At 41.4% G+C, this 18,284-nt stretch overlaps 1 long non-coding RNA gene across 1 annotated transcript in view; it reads left to right on the forward strand.

Annotated features, from left to right (window-relative positions):
* Positions 1–9,719: 9,719 nt before the first annotated feature.
* LOC138963858 (uncharacterized) overlaps positions 9,720–18,284 on the forward strand; it is a 110,138-nt gene continuing 101,573 nt past the window's right edge. The window contains exon 1 of the long non-coding RNA XR_011454942.1: positions 9,720–10,006. This is a non-coding gene — a long non-coding RNA (uncharacterized lncRNA). The remainder of the gene's footprint in view (positions 10,007–18,284) is intronic.

Consider the following 18,284-nt stretch of genomic DNA (forward strand, 5'->3'; position numbering starts at 1 on the left):
CTGTCTGTCTGTCCCTCTCTCTATCTCCCATCCATTCTCTCTCTCCCTCTCTCTATCTTACACAGTTTATCTCTGTCTCTCTGTCTCTCCCCTGCATTCTCTCTCGCTTCCTCACCGTCTCTCTCTCTCTCTCTCTCTCTCTCTGTCTCTCTCTCTGTCTCTCCCTCTGTCTGTCTTGTCTGACTGCCTGTCTGTCTGTCTCTTTTTCTCTCTGTCTCTCTTTGTCTGTGCCTCTCTCTATCTCCCCTCCATTGTCTCTCTACCTCTCTATCTATCTCACACCGTTTATCTCTGTCTCTCTCTGTCTCTCTCTGTCACACTCTCTCTCTCTCTACCCTGCTTTCTCTCTCGCTTCCTCACCATCTCTCTCTCCCTCTGTCTCTCTCTCTCTGTCTCAGTCTCTGTCTGTCTTGTCCGACTGCCTCTATGTCTCTCTCTTTTTCTCTCCGTCTCTTTTCTTTTCCTCCCCCGTCCATTCTCTCTTTCTCTATCTCTCTTTGTCTTTCACTATCCTCCTCCTTCTCTCTCTCCCCCCTCCCCCCTCCCGTCCCCACTACCCATCACGAACCCCTACGCCCATCGCCCACAGAGATTTAAGGCACATCCGCACGCGGAGTATTAAAACAGATGATTGAAGCGGCGAACAGATACTTATTCTGGGGACACAAATAGAAACTTACATACATACATACGGCGTTGGGACAGACGGACGCTGCTCGGTGGTCGATACTGCATGATCGTTTTGTCAAGACATTCGCCTCGGCCGTGCATGTCTTCTGCTCGCTTGCGAGGCGTGTTCTCTCTCTCTCTCTGTCTCTGTCTCTCAATGTTTTTATTCTCCCTGTCTCTGTCTGTCTGCCTGATTCTCTTTTTGTTTTGTTTATCTCTGTGTGTCTATTTTAATGAGTCTTTCTATCACACACATACAAACACAAACAAACACACGCACGCACACCCACACACTGGCACGCGCAGACACACATACACCCACACCCACACACTGGCACGCGCACACACATACACACTCATACACACACACACACTGACACGCACACACACACACACACACTGGCACGCGCACACACACACACACTCATACACACACACACACTGACACGCACACACACACACACACACACACACACACACACACACACCCACACACACCAGTGACAGATATTTCCGTTCGAAACAATTAGCAGCCTTCCAGTAAGACGACACGGTTTTGTCACCAAGTAATTCATTCCATCACATCCGGCTTTTTATTTGTCACAGTCGTCATGGTCGTTCGGAGCCAACTTCACAAGAATGTCAAAGAGTGTTGATGTGTAGACAAGATCACAGGCACACGGCACTGGGGTGTTCGGGTGGAGGTCTGATGGCGATTGATAATTATAATCAGATTTTATAATCCACCGTATGATTTTGCTGGGTAAAAAGTAAGTATTGGCGTTCCATACTCAGGAGCCGCGATATCTAACTGACTACCGAAAGCACAGGCACACCAAAAATCAAAAAGGCAGACTGCGCGTTGAGGGATGTTTTGATCATTCATTAAGCATGCAGTCCTGGCAGCCGTGTATAACTTGACAAAATAAGGGGAATTGATGTGCTCAGTCACTAATGCCTCCGCATTTTCTGTCTGTCTCCGTCAGTTTTGTTCTCTCCCCCGTCCATTCTCTCTCTCTCTCTCTTTCTATCTCTCTTTCTATCTCTCTCTCTCTCTCTTTCTCTCTCTCTCTCTCTCTCTCTCTCTATTTTTCTTTCTCTCTCTTTCTCTATCTCTTTTTCTCTCTCTCTCTCTCTTTCTCTCTCTCTCTTTCTTTCTCTCTCTTTTTCTCTCTCTCTCTTTCTTTCTCTCTCTCTCTCTTTCTCTCTCTCTTTCTCTCTTTCTCTCTCTCTTTCTCTCTCGCTCTCTCTCTCTCTTTCTCTCTTTCCCCTCCCTCTCTCTCTCTCTCTCTCTTTCTCTCTTTCCCCTCCCTCTCTCTCTCTCTAAGTCACTAAGCACATACCCCTTATTTTGAAAAGTTAGTGGACGAATTTTAAACCCGAGGTAGCACTGGGACAATGGCTTGTGTTTTCAGAGCCATCACAGTTATGCGCCTGTAAATTAGTAATTGATGACCCGGCCGACCCGAATGGTTTCCCGTACAGGCAGAGATCCCCACATACACTTTGCGGACTATGATCATTCTGCCGGTGTAGCGATGTGAGATTGGCGACTCTGTCACCTTTCCCGGCGACTCGGCCTCGTACGTTGATGTTTTGAATAAACTCCACGCTGAACAAAAAAAATACTCTCTTCAATAGTACTGACGGTCGACCTTGGGTACCTTACATTCATGTGGTCAAAATTGTCCAACCATTTTTTTTTTAATTTAAAACATAGAAATTTGATTGTTTACCTTCTCATTGAAGGGACGTAACCACTCGGTACACGTTGTCGAAGAAATTGAATTTTGGGGATGAAATCTATTTCATTTCACCACCAATTTTCTTCACAAGCAGAAACTGACATGCTTTTTGTCCTTCTTCTTCTTCTTGTCGTTCGCCTAGGCTAAATAAGTTCACTTCTTTAATTTTACCAGGAAACAACATTTCAGTCTCGAGTATATATCGAGTCGGAAAAGTGACAGAGTCGCCAATCTCACATCGCTACACCGGGACACAACTGAATAGTAGCATGCGCCTGTGAGCTTGATCACGCGCGACACTCGGTATCGATGAGACTTTACTTTGAATGGGGAGCATCTCGTTACTCCCCCGTATCGTTACTCCCCCGGCTCGTTACTAACCCTAACCCTAACCCAACCCTAAGGGGGAGTAACGAGCCGGGGGATTAACGAGCTGATCCCCTTTGAATGTGGTTATAAGATAACAAAAGATGATTGTAGATAATAATATATGTATGCAGTTTTTAACGATGTAACACAGCTTGCAGCAATGGTGTTATCTATCCTTGACTTGCGACTTGTGAAGTTTGATGGGTTGTAGTATGTTCAGTTGTTGTAAGAGACGGAGAATTGTGTGTATTTATAAATCCATGATCTGTTTATTTATTTGTTCAATATGTTCTTCAGTCAAATATTGGTGAGGTGTGTTGTTGTTGTTGTTTTGTTGTTGTTGTTGTTGTTGATGATGATGGTGGTTTTTTTTTTAAACACTGAGCAGTTCAGTTGCCTGGTGGTCAGGAAATAAATGAGAGAAAGGGGAGGGGGAGAGGGTGGGAGAGTTGCGGCAAAACCAGCACTGAGCTGAACCAATTACGATTTTAAACAACAACAGCAACAACAACAACAACAACAACAACATAAACCACCACCACCACCAACAACAACAGTACAACAACATCAGCAACAACAGCACAACAAAAACATCAACAACAATAACAACAACAACACGTCTTGACTGATACCGGCCATGGCAAGCACCAACTCAGAAAAACAAGAAGGGCAAAGCCCATACGACTCACATGCTTTACACATTTTTCCTACCAAAATACATGTGACCTTGACCCAAGGTCAAGGTCATGCAACACAAAGCTGTTAATTCAAGACATAGGAAGTACAATGGTGCTTATTGGCTCTTTCTACCATGAGATATGGTCACTTTTAGTGGTTCACTACCTTATTTTGGTCACATTTCATAAGGGTCAAAGTGACCTTGACCTTGATCATATATATGTGACCAAATGTGTCTCATGATGAAAGCATAACATGTGCCCCACATAATTTTTAAGTTTGAAACAGTTATCTTCCATAGTTCAGGGTCAAGGTCACTTCAAAATATGTATACAATCCAACTTTGAAGAGCTCCTGTGACCTTGACCTTGACGCAAGGTAAACCAAACTGGTATCAAAAGATGGGGCTTACTTTGCCCTATATATCATATATAGGTGAGGTATTGAATCTCAAAAACTTCAGAGAAAATGTGAAAAATGTGAAAAATAGCTGTTTTTTAGGCAACATTTATGGCCCCTGCGACCTTGACCTTGAAGCAAGGTCAAGATGCTATGTATGTTTTTTGGGGCCTTGTCATCATACACCATCTTGCCAAATTTGGTACTGATAGACTGAATAGTGTCCAAGAAATATCCAACGTTAAAGTTTTCCGGACGGACGGACGTCCGGACGGACGGACGTCCGGACGGACGGACGGACGGACGTCCGGACGGACGGACGGACGACTCGGGTGAGTACATAGACTCACTTTTGCTTCGCATGTGAGTCAAAAATGGAACAAAAACCCGAAACAACAAAAATGAAAAAGGCAGAAACAACACACACACACAGACTCACTCACGATCACGGCACACACACTCACGGAACACACACACACACACTCACTAGCACACACAGACCGGCTCCGTGGGCACATACACTGACACACATGAAAACAATCATCACACACAGTTGGACTGACACACACACACACTGGCTGACACACTCACACCACACGGCACACCCACACACTGGCTGACACACGCACACAGTCATTCCTATGACTAGAGAACGGATTTGACTCGATTCTGTCAGTGGCATCGACAAGCCGTTGGTTCAGTGCCATTTTTCTGTTCTTTATCTATTTGCTCCATCGAACAGAATGAACATAATTATGAGTGTGGTACTCGGTATTTAAAGTCAGTGCGGGACAACTCACTCCCAATCGATTCGGCCAAGACTTGATTGTTCAGCAGAAACAAGTCGCGTAAGGCGAAATTACTACATGTAGTTTAGTCAAGCTGTCGAACTCACAGAATAAAACTGAACGCACTGCATTTTTTCACCAAGACCGTATATCAATGTCAGTCGGACCCCGCTCGTGAAAAAGGCAGTGAAATTGAGCAGGATAGCACGCTTTTCTGTATCTTTATTCTTTTTAACTTTCTGAGCTTGATTTTAATCCAAACATAACATATCTATATGTTTTTGGAATCAGGAACTAATAAGAAGTAAGATGAAATTGTTTTTAAATCAGTAATCGAAATTTAATTTTAATCATTATTTTTATATTTTTAATTTTCAGAGCTTGTTTTTAATCCAAATATAACATATTTATATGTTTTTGGAATCAGAAAATAATGAAAAATAAGATGAAATTATGTTTGGATCGATATCTAAAAAAATAATTTCAATTACAATTTTCAGATTTTTAATGACCAAACTCATTAAATTAATTTGTACGCCTCCAAGCTGAAATGCAATACCAAAGTCCGGCCTTTGTCGAAGATAACTAAAATGTCAATCAATTTGGTTACAACTTGAAATGAGGCAGTGCCTCCTCAAATTTAACTTAAAGCCGGATATGACGTCATCAGACATTTATCCAAAAACATAAGGGTCCCAGTTCGGTGGTCGTGCACAGTAGCTCTTCGAGTTTGTTTAATTCAGGCCTGTAAACATCACACCAACAACACCCCTCTATCGGTTTGCCCACGCGCCCGCTGACAGGCCATTAGGAGCAGCGCCTTGTGCGCGGCCTGCACATGGCTGGTCAGTGTTTATGCTAGCAGTCCAGCGCTTCCCCCTGCTGGTCGGTTCTAATGTTCTGTACTTTATGAACAAACCCCTATTTTTCTTGGCAAAGTTGCACTGCTACGAGAAATGCCCATCATGTCATGATGACCCACTTGCTCTTTACATTTTAACTATGTCGGGCTTTTTAAGTTATTGAAGTCAATTGAACAGAAACGCTTACCCTTTGGATTATAACACGAACCTTTATCAGCAAATAATATAAATACTGATAATAATAATGATAATAAAAATGATAATTATTATCATCATTGTCATTCTTATTATCACTGTCATCAACATTACCATTGTACACATTTTTTTTCGGTTTGTTGAAAAAGATTTGCTCAGGCCAGGGCCGTATGTAATAATTACACGCTCTGCTCAGGCCCCTTCAGTACCGTGCCGAAGAAAAAACCACAGGCACAGGGCTGCTTCATTTTACTTAAAACGTCCGTTTTTATTTTCATTTCCTGTTCACGCATCCATCGCCTCCTATGGTTTTAACGTAGACAGCCAGTTTAAAAGCATAACGTATAAATATATACCCATATACAGATATCGTAAAAAGAAAAAGAAAAATCCGTTGATAGCCTCTGAGCAACGAACGCGGTTGTTCCTAAGGCCAGTAACACCAATTTCACGCGACGTGTGCCTTTCCTTGGAACCTTTCAACAGGAGCACGCAGCTTGCAGAGAATTTGTTTGCCTGAAAGCTGAATGGATGTCACGTTGTGAAGATACTCGACTGAAGTTTGATATATATCTTGTTATCATGCAGTGAATAGAGACCGGTAAACAGTGCACACACGCGAAAAAAAATTTTTTTTTATAAAAAAGATTGAAATCCGGCAGTACTGAAATACTATCATTTTAAGTTTTCTCTGAGTCAGTTTACGACATAACAGGAATACGGCATAGCCTCAATACCAAAACATGCAACAAAGAATAAAGCACACCACAGACAAAACACTGCAAAACACAACTATAGTTAACAGTTTATTACATACAATGACTTTAATTTGAAAAATGGGAAGGAAAATAATACTTGATGCGTAAACAGACACGAACTCTCTGACAAATTTGTTTTTGGGGATAACCGGAACTTCCGGGCTGTTGCTATGTGATAGAAGCCGGTGTATTTCGTCTGCTATTTCTAAGATGTACAAGAATAAAACTATTCCGCATCAAACGTAGGAAAAAGTCTGCTCTGCTGTGCTTGTTAGCTCGCCGCCGCGGGGGCCGTTTGACAGATAAACAGCAAGATAGCGAGGCCATCTGATATTCGTCTCGCGCTAAACGCCCCTCCTCAGCCACTAGGCTGTGTGTATGGAGGTCTCCCTATTGACGTCATCACTTCGTGCGCACCGGGGCTTGGAGGGCAAGAAGCCACCGCGCCGCTTAGCGAAAACATGGAAGCGTGGTGCCGATCGCGAAGTTTCGCTGGGGCGATTCCGTATTTGCGTCGACGATTTGGTTAAATTTCATTCAAGATGGTGAATACTTGTTGCATAATCGGTTGCACAAGCCGAAGCAACAAGGAAAATGCTCTTGCATTTTTCAGAATTCCGAAAGTCGACGCTGGAGGAAGACACCGAGATTTACTCAACAGCAGTATTAATTTTGCTAATGATTGAAACACCGATTCACTCGCTTTTTGACTGAAATGTGCAGTTTGAAACAAGATTCAACACTGCTTATGTTAATGCCATAGCTTTTTGACTCAAGTGTGTGCCTTAATCAATGCTGGTTAGCATGTCTGTATAGTTTATTGACAAGTGTGTGATTTAAAACAGAAACAAAACTGTTTATGTGGATGCCAAACCTGAAACACAGTATTGATTTGACTTGTGTACAGTATCTGTATGACTTGTGCTGGCTGGCATGAGTGTAGTTCCTTTTTTTGCTTCCTGGCTCAAGCATTTTCAAGACTCAACACTATTCCTTATTTGATTTTGAGATCTGATGCGAAGTGTGTGTGTGTACAGTTCTTTTCTTTTTTTCTCACTTTTTTGTCAGTTTTTATATGTAAACAGTTACCGTTCATTGATTGGAAACACTAATTCACTCATTGTCAGACATGTGATTTTTGACTGAAGTGTGCAATTTGAAACAGATTCAACACTGCATATGTTGATGCCATAGCTTTTTGACTGAAGTGTGCAATTTGAAACAGATTCAACACTGCTTATGTTGATGCCATAGCTTTTTGACTCCAAGTGTGTGCCTTAATCAGTGCTGGTTAGCATGTCCAGGGGCGGACCTAGGGGGGGGTTCCTGGGTGCCCGGAACCCCCCCCCCCCCCTATCCGTTTTTTTTTGGGGTTTTTTTAGTAAAAAAATAAAGGGCTTGTGCTTTCCTTCCTTCCAAATGCAACATGCTTGAAACTGACGAGAAACTCAAAGGAGAGGCCTCCGATTGACCTACAAAAATAAAATTCCTTCAGCATCAGGGGGGCTTCGCCCCCCAGACCCCCCACCAGGGCTTTGCCCCTGGACCCCACCGGGGCCTAAGCGGCCCCTGGACCCCTGCTCCAAATTGGAACCCCCCCCTTATCCACAACTAGGTCCGCCCCTGATGTCTGTACAGTTTATGCTTTTTTTTTATTGAAGCATGTGATTTTAGTAAGAACTAATAAATACATTGTTGTTGCAGTAACTTTTTTGTTCTTAAGACTTTTTTTTTTAAGCTTGCGTGTGTCTTATCTGAGACATTTCTTAATTGTGAAGAATCTGGTGAGTGATTGTCAGAATGAGTGTGTATGTGTGTAATGGCTCCTTTGTTTGGTCAACAAAGTTAATATGTTGGGCCCAGCTGTCCTAAACGGAAAAATATGTGTCTGGTTTGTCTCAAAACAGTAACGTTTCACAAAATTGAACAAAACTGTTGAAAACACACCTACTGGAGCTAACAAAGGCAGAGATTAGGTACAAATCAAAAGTAATGTGTTAAATATCACACTCACACCAGCTTCACATTCACAGAGTGACAGATTGGTAAAAATTAAAATACATATAATGTGTTCAACGCTTTATTTAACTGAACTGTCATTGTCAACATATATATAAAAATTAAAAACAAAAAACACGTAACACTGAATTCAGGGAAATTTTTAGTTACTGTCTTCAGCAGCACTAAAGTAAAAAGAAATAGAAAAAATAAAAAAGAAGAACAAAAAACACACACACACATTACACATTTACAGGTTCACAATAAATGTTCTAAGGTAATATCAAAGTAAGCACTAAAGCAGACACCAGACTTGATCCCAAAAAGGAAAAAAGAATCGCTTCTCCAAACATAAACATACAAAGTTAGAAATATCATTTCTCGAATAACAATGAAATGAAAACTCACACACACTGAAGCAGAAATAATAGGTAATCTAAAACTAAAGAGCTTCACACATAAACATACAAAGTTAGAAATAGAACTACAAGTTCTTGAATAATAACAAAATGAAAACTCATGCACACACACTGAAGCAGAAATTATATGTAGTTTGAAACTAAAGAGCTTCGGTCAATTTCTCCAAGTATCGCACTTTAGCAACGTCACTCAATGATGTAATGTACTAGTTCTCTTTTGGCTGGTCGACCGTTTTTGTTCCTGATTTTGACATTATTCAATTAAAACACTCCCGAATCATCGAGCGGCGCACTGACGCTACTAGCCGTTCCGCTTCTTGCCCTCCAACCCATTTCTGCGTATCACGTGACACCGCTCCGAAGTACGCAAAAGGGAGACCTCCATACACACGGACACGGAATCACCTAAACAGAAACCGAAAATTACTGTGCACGACCACCGAAATAGGACCCTTATGAAGAAAAACATGGTCTGGGGATATTATCTTAAAGAATGTTTATGTAAAGTTTCATGAAGATCGGCCTAGTACAGTAGTAGTTTCCTCGGAATCGATCTACACACACACACACACATGATACACCACGACTCTCGTCTCGATTCCCCGTCTATGTTAAAACATTTAGTCAAAACTTGACTAAATGTAAAAAGGAGGAGAGGAAGGAGAGGAGAGGAAGGGTAATGTCGGTGATCACGGCCACGGAACTGATTACATCACCACTGGTGACAGATCCCCGCGAGTCATGCTTGATCAATGAAAACACGCCAGTCATCGACGTGTTTTTCCGAATGCTACTTTGCGCTTGAATGACATACACAAAGAACAACATACTCTCACAAGTTTATCTTGTCGTGACATTTCCTGATGTTTCGACGGTCCGCGTTGAAAGGAAAGACGCCAGCCGCAAGCAAGCGAAGACAAAAACAGCGAGCATTTTCAAGCGACCCGCCAACTGCAGCAGACGACATCTTTTTCTCTCTCGCTGGTTGCTCCGATCACGTGGTCTACAGCAAGCAAAATGTCGGAAGACGTGGAGCAGAACGGAGAAACAGCTGGACTTATCTCCCAGCGTGACAGAAATATCGAATTTGATCAAACATTACCACAGATCGAGAGGTCTTCTCGGGTAAGTGATCATCTTTCCTTCTTGTTAACACCCCGATCGCGCCGCCGGTGCGGGTTTGTCGTCTGCTTTTCTTCCGACAGACCATGTTTGTAGCCGCCAGGGGTTGTTTCACGTGTTCATTGTGTGTGCTTTGAGTTCACTGGGTTTACTATGTCAGGCCTATGACCAGGGTGTGTATGGCTGCTAACATGATTTTCACGACACATAACCGACTATTGAACCGTTGACAAGTCCTACTTGTTTCTGATTCCTTGACTTTTTGTTCGTCAACGAACGAACATCGAGACCGACGCAGTCGATGCAGCGGTTCCATTACAACTATCAGATCAGGAACTAGTTGTTTTCTCACGTCTCGCCGTCCACTCAGTGTTTACCTTGCTGTCTCACATGAATACACACGTTTCTTATCCCAAACATAAGAGAAGACAACGGGCACTGCAAATCCTCCTATGTTTCACTGATCATCATCATGGTCATGTATAGAAATTAGAATGGACGGGCAGTTTTTGACACTGCGAAGCTCAGCTGTCAATTTCTTGTTGTTGTTATAAGTTAGTTTCTGTTTACTGCCAATGCTCTTTGGGGGAAGTCTGTTTAGATGTTGTAATGGAAATGCCGAAGCCATAGACACTAACATTAAATTTGGAGGTTTGGTCAAAGCAGAGATCCCCACATAGCATTCACTTGCACATTCACAGAGAGAGAGAGAGAGAGAGAGAGAGAGAGAGAGAGAGAGAGAGAGAGAGAGAGAGAGAGAGAGAGAGAGAGAGAGAGAGAGAGAGAGAGAGAGAGAGAGAGAGATAACTCAGAACATTATTACAGAAGGATAAAGGTGTTAGGCTTGGCTTAATCTTTTAACCTGTCCTTTTAGCATGTACTGAGAATAATGGTAAACGTAAGCAAAAGACTGCATGCAGTACACACTTAATCTCTTTCTCTCTCACACACACACACACACACACTAAAACACACAAACGGTTACTGAGTTAGAGAGAGAGTGAGAGAGAGAGCATAAGCACTCACAAAGTAAGTAAACAGAAACAAAACAAAAGTCATCTGAGTCTAGACTTGCTTTATTGCATTTGCTTGAACATGCATTGATGATAGTGATACAACATTGTGCACAAACACGAGCTATACTGTTTGACTTTGAGTGTCACTGTCAGACATACGTGTATACATATATATATATGTCGTGCCGAATTCACAGTATTGCTGAATTTGAGGAATCGGCAACATTTTTGCCCATTTCGCGTAATCAGCAAAACGCTGCCCATTATGCAAAATCGGCAGCGTTTTGCAGAAAATACATAAAGGCCTCAAAAACTTGTCAATTTCGCAAAAGCAGCTGCCAGTCTGTTATTTTTTGTGTCACAAAAAAATTGCATTAAAATAGCTTTACCTCCCTATTGTGTTTATTATGGTCTGTGTTGGTCTGTGTCGAGCATAACTCCGAAAATGCATGAAAACTACACTTTCTACCAAATGTTGTGTATCGATTATTAATTTATTGCGATATTTATCCATTCTAGCATCTATAGCTGTCTAAGTGTGATGATAACTGATATTATATATATCCAAGGCATTTGAGAACTTCATAACTAAAAAGTGGCTGCCGCTTTCGCAAAATGGACAGGTTTAAGAGGCTTTTACTCATTTTTGGCAATATGCTGCCGATTTCGCGTAATGGGCAGCGTTTTGCCGATTACGCGAAATGGGCAAAAATGTTTCCGATTCTGCGAATTCAGCAATTCTGTGAATTCAGCACAACCGACATATATATTATATATATAATATGCATGTCATGTCTCCTAGTACTAAGTAATACAGTAGTAGTCTTTACAAACATTGAAACAACATCAGCACAAATGGCGATGTTTCATTGTCATGTCATTGATTGTGGATCAAAAACACCTGTGAATGCATGCAGTTGCCACAGTTTTGTGCAACAGCATGTCACCTTGACCTTGATTAAAACAACGGATCATCATTAACGAATATGTCACAGTATTTGATCTGCCTGATTAATTAGGTGGAATTTTGGTCTTTCTAGTTCTACTCTGTATGACAACCCGTTTTAATTAATCTTTGTGTAGTATTGGCGTTAACCGGTATTTTACTGGTTGAAACGAGAAATACCTGAACAAAATTGGCTGCCGGTATGACCTACCGGTTGATTTTTAGAACTACTGGGTTTTTTCCGCTGGTAGAACAATAATACTCTGAGTTGGACTCTAACTGGTTCCAATGACCAGCCTACTGTTTTTTTGTGGACTGTTTGCATCATAAAAGTTTGCGTACCAATTTGAAAAAATACTAGCGCCATCACTGTTTGTGACTAGTTGTTGCTCCACTGAGTCGATTCTCCACTGGAAAGAAACAGTATTTTAACTGTTCAATTTTTGTAGTTAGATTTGATGAAGGTGGATCAGGGATGGCCAAATCTCACAAATTTAAGTTTTAACTCGCCAGCCTGGCGAGTAACTTTCTTGAAGACGTTACTCCCCTGCCAGAAATTACACTAGTTGAGTGCATTTGTGTATGAATGACTGTCAGAAATATTTACACACAAGAAAGAGTGGTGATACAATCGACAATTGGGCTGCGGCCAGCAATGAATAGGCTTTACAAGCTGGCTTTTATACACACTGAGCTCTTGACCCTATTGGCCCTCAAAGTGTAAACCATCTCTGTTTCGCGCGACTCAATATTTTGTAACCAGAGCAATTTTTTCCCCGTCAAAAATGCATTATTTTTGTCTTTCTGTGTTCTTGGATATTTTTGACACCATAAAACCCACCATCATATCCCTGTGGATATTATCTACTTTGTTGTCACTGTCAGTAAAACATTGAGTAACATCAGTAAACAAAATTTATGTAATAAACTAAGTACTGTCAAGTCACGATAACAAAACATACAGGCCAGAACTAAGACTTATTATGTGGCACTTAGTGATAGAGTGCTCTTGTACAGTCTGTGATTTATGCCTGCTAGTCTGATTTTGAACATAATGAAATGTGTGATTGTTATCAGTGCTGTAGTGTAATGCTTACAATTTACATACTGGTGCAACTCTGTATTATTCAAAGTATTTTGCTGATTGAGAGCACTTTCTTTTATTTCAACAGGCTGCATGCAGCCCTTAGAATAAATCCACAAATTTACTAGTACTAGTAGTAGTGCTACACAAGTACATATGCAAGAAACTGACCGCCATACACAAGTGAAAGATAAGACTGAGTCTGAATAAGTCTAAGACTGACCAGGGTAGGAACCTGGTGCTGTATGTAATTGTATGCATGGTCCACTAGTACTAGTAGCCCCTCAGCTGGCCAATCACTCAGTGTGGCTGTTACTGTTTCTGGTAGGATAAGGGTTCAACTAAATTGTGTAATGCTGACCTGAATTCTGTCTGTATGTAGGGCATGGCTGAGTGAGAAGCAAGGCCTAGGCAGCACCAATTATTCAATTTCTTGCAAAATTTTGTGTGTGTATGTCCTCCCCCCCCCCCCCCTCTTGTTTTTATCCCTGTTTATGCAGGGGTGAATAGGTTTCAGTCTGTTTGTTTGTTGGTTTGTTTGCCTGCACTTGGATCTCTGGGTTTTTTTGTGGTTTTTAGGCCACTCACTGACTTGGTGTTTATGAGCAGTGGCTGAGTAGCTTTTTGTTTAGGCTATAGCCCTTAGATTTTTTCCGATCTCCCAGGTCAACTTATGTGCAGACCTGATTGTGCCTTATCCCCCTTCGTGTGTACACGCAAGCAGAAGACCAAGTGCGCACGGAAAAGATCCTGTAATTCATGTCAGAGTTCGGTGGGTTATAGAAACACAAAAATACCCAGCATGCTTCCTCCGAAAGCGGCGTATGGCTGCCTAAATGGCGGGGTAAAAACGGTCATACACGTAAAAATCCACTCGTATGAGCGTACGTGGGAGTTTCAGCCCACGAATGCAGAAGAAGAAGATTTCACTGTTAAGATATATTGCATTTTTTTGCATTAATGTATTTTGTTTACAGCATAAATTATGTTAAGCGCAGTGACTATTTGCAACTTAGTTTGTTTCACATTGGTTCTCTGGAAAAGCTGCTATCTGCGTTTTGATATTTAAATACACTACAGTATATAGTTTCCTCCCCCTGTTTTGATGGGAACACCCTTACCCCCCCCCCCCCTCCCCTCTCTCTCTCTCTGAGTCTCTCTCTCGTTCTCTCTCTCTCACTGTGAGTGTGAGTCTCTCTCTCTCTCTCTCTCTCTCTCTCTCTCTCTCTCTCTCTCTCTCTCTCTCTCTTTAGTAGAGAGGCAAAGCTCAACACAATAAGGTTCAGACAGTCTGCAGGAAAAGTATGACTCAGGAGTAAGTAATTTGTAATCAAGTATTACCTACACTGCAGTCTGAATCCCCTATTGAAATCAATAGACATTGGAAGAGGAAGTTACCAAAACGCTTATCCTATTCTTAATGCTCTTATCTGTCTGTGGTAGATCTGTCCTTTGCTAGAGGGGCCAGGATTAATTGGAGAAGATTGTCAATGATAAAATATTGGTTGAGAGTGCTGACTACTTAGAGACAGGACTTTGACCGTTGATGCCTTGTGGAAATAATGAATTAAAGTGAATGTTGAGCTGTGGGGGACCTTAACAGTATATCAGACCTATGTATTTACAGTATTGTTACCATGCCCAGTGCACCTGCACTGAAAATATCTTGGCTAAAAAATGTTGTAATAAAAGTTCAGTCTTTCTTTTTGTCGATCACACGTCTATACTGTTGGACCGGACAGCGAGACAAATGATAAAAGTTCGGTAAGATCCACTATTACTACAGTCATGTTCAAAACTATTTCAAACATTCATCCTGCCAGAGGTCATTCCAATGCGTCAGATCAAAAAAAGTATGTGTCAGTGACTGCACTGAGGTCTGTGAACAACATTGGATTATAATTTATACTGAGGCGTTTTATATATATATTCACACACACACACACACACACACACACACACACACACACACACGTACCTAAAGTGTGGTTGGTTACCTAAGAGGCGGCACTGGGTGTAGTGCCTTTCTAGTGCACTTGCACTACAACAGCACTGGGTGCAGTACTCGCTCCGGCATCGAAGAATTTTGCACTAAAAAATGCACAAAATTTGACCTATTTCGTCGCCTATAGAGGACGGAAAGAATGTCATTTTGAACATTGTTATGACATTCTTTCCGTCAAAAAAGTCAATTTAGCGGTGTTAAATGAAGCGAGCATCCACACAATTAGGTTGCCATCCAGAGTTTAGGTTGCCATCCACGTGTGGATAGTTGCCTTATGGTGATTTAGGCAACCAAACCTGTGGAAACATGGGTACACACACACACACACACACACACACACACACACACACACACACACACACACACACACACACACACACACACACACACACAGGGAGAGACAGAAAGAATAGCGAGTCCTTGAATATAAATGTGAACTGTACAGGCCTGTCGTGGAATATTTCTCCAACTCGATCACCTTAAGTCTATTCGTGCCTTTACATGTTCAACGAACCGATCACTTTATCAGTTTATGATTAAATTTTGTATGCTGAAGGATTTTTTAATCATGTTACACAAGTACAGACATTCTGAGTTTGATTTTCCCCCTGTAAATTAATTTATTATATTTAGTTTGTTAAAGATGCATGTTCTACATGTATTAATTTGCAACAGGTGTTTTGTCTGAGCTAATAATAGAACAATAGATATCTGCATGGAAGTTGGAACGTTAATTAACACTACAAAACAATCATGATTTAATTGAGCTTGCTCCTAATACATCAGAGGAATTTTGGGTGATTTGCTATATACAGTAGTACCAAAGCAAGTAGATTGAAAGTTTCAATGAATTATAATATTAGGGAGTGGAAAAATACAATTTAATTTAGTCTTCCGCATTTGCCTGACACAGCCTGTCACGTCACGTCCTGTACGTGACGTCACTATGTCTCTGACATGACAATATGGTAAAACTGACATCCTCTTGTTTTTTGGTCCTCGACAGATTTGATGGATTGTTAGGTTTGTTGCAAGAAGTAGACTGTGGAATTTATGGGTGTGTGTGTGTCAGAAGGGGGAGTTCATGGGATAGTGTGTGTGTGTGCACATGTCTGTTGTGATTTGTTTGTGTTGGGTTGATTCTGGCCTTTTTCTTGGTTGTAATGTAAAGGAGGAAAGGTAATCGTTTTTCCACCCCCCGCGGGTTAGGGGGAAGAATTTACCCGATGCTCCCCAGCATGTCGTAAGAGGCGACTAACGGATTCTGTTTCTCCTTTTACCCTTGTTAAGTGTTTCTTGTATAGAATATATAGTCAATGTTTGTAAAGATTTTAGTCAAGCAGTATGTAAGAAATGTTAAGTCCTTTGTACTGGAAACTTGCATTCTCCCAGTAAGGTAATAAATATTGTACTACGTTGCAAGCCCCTGGAGCAATTTTTTGATTAGTGCTTTTGTGAACAAGAAACAAGTGGCTCTATCCCATCTTCCCCCCCCCCCCCCCCCCCTTTCCCCGTCGCGATATAACCTTCGTGGTTGAAAACGACGTTAAACACCAAATAAAGAAAGGAATCGTTTTTCCAGAGAAAAATCAATTATTTAATGTGTTTATTACCTACTGTTTATTCGCTCAGGAGGCAGACTTTTCTTTTTTTTAAATCGATGGTTCACTTGTTGACTACTTTATTTCTTTTGAAGTGGTCAGTTTTCTTCTGGATATGAATCTGGATTATTTCTTTACACATTTATTTTATTTTATTTTAAGTAACTATCATGATTTGATGTTCTTTAATTTTTTCTAATACCGCAAATAAAGAGTTGGTAGAAGTAAAACCATATCAACACGGCCTAGTCAGAAAGAGGTATCACTCAAGCAGGAAAGTGTCTGCCGAGATCTAGGGCGCTGGAGGGCAAGAATTAAGATTTCATGAGCTTCAGATTAATTTTGTCTGAGACTTTCTTGTCAAGCTTTTCTGCATCGCCGCGACTTAACACAATCAACCACCGGTCTACCCAGCTGTTGACTCAAGGGAGATAAGCGCGAGCGACGAAATGGAACTGTCTTTCCTCCCTTTCCTCAACTTCGTTTCAGATTGTGTGGGTGACGGAACACAGGCGCTTGATCAATTAAAACAAAAAATGAAGAAGGAATAATTAGTTTGTTTTCTGAACTCAGTTCCCCCCACCCTCCCCCTGTATGTGTGTGTTTATCTCTCTCTCTTTCTCTCTCTCTCTCACTCTCTCTCTCTCTCTCACCAAATTTAATTTGCTATTGGGGTCACTCAATGTTGATTTATGTCTTGATTGCCTGTCCTTTTCTATTCAAAATGAACGTCATGCGCCTGTGGAATGGCATGTTTGGAAGTGTCGCCTGTGCCAGGGGACAAAACGATCGATGCTGCTGACTTGCTGACCCTACAAAATAAAATAAAAATACAGTGGAAGGCTTCCAAAAACCTGAGACAAACAGGTCTTAAAAAGAAAAGTCTTAAAATGGGGGTAAATTTAGTTATTTACCCATTTTCTGGACAGAAAATCTAAAACATTGAGGTTTTAAAAAGAGGGAAATCTTAAAATTGGGGGGGGGGGGGGGGGGGGCTTAGATGGGGGTTCAACTGTGACACACACTGGAGAGAGAGAGAGAGGGGGGGGGGGGGGGGTAGGGGTGAAGAAAGGAAGGAAAATAACCCTGGTTTTGTCCTTGGAAGTGTGTGCAAACATTAGCAGCGCCATCCTGGTCCTGAGCAGAGGGGAAGAAGAGAAAGAAGGGACAAGCTAATCATAGATTGCCCTCAGGGAGAAATACATGTCTGCCGATTTAGATCAACATTGTTTTGCTACACTTTTATTTTGTCTGTGATGCCAAGAAAGTTTAGCGGGGAATGCATAAGAAGAAGACAATGCTAACAAAATACTCACACAGTTTACATAGGCAAGAAGACATGGGCACACATACGGATGCACACCCCACCTAAAGCCGAAAATAAATTCCAAACAAAAGTTAAACAACAAAGCAAGGGGAAAAGAGAAGTAAAATCCTGAAAGTGTCTTAAAATACATTTGTGGAAATGATGGGGTTGGGTTTGTGGGGGCGGGGGTATTGTACAGATTCAATGCAATATATATAAGATGCACCTTTCATTGTCTGCTTTGTGGAAACAGACATTTTTCTGTCTTTTTAAGTCATAACTATTCACCTCCGTATGAACTACATTGCAATTGAATAAACCCA

The sequence above is a fragment of the Littorina saxatilis genome, linkage group LG4 (assembly GCF_037325665.1).
Source record: "Littorina saxatilis isolate snail1 linkage group LG4, US_GU_Lsax_2.0, whole genome shotgun sequence".
Taxonomy (NCBI): Eukaryota; Metazoa; Mollusca; class Gastropoda; order Littorinimorpha; family Littorinidae; genus Littorina; species Littorina saxatilis.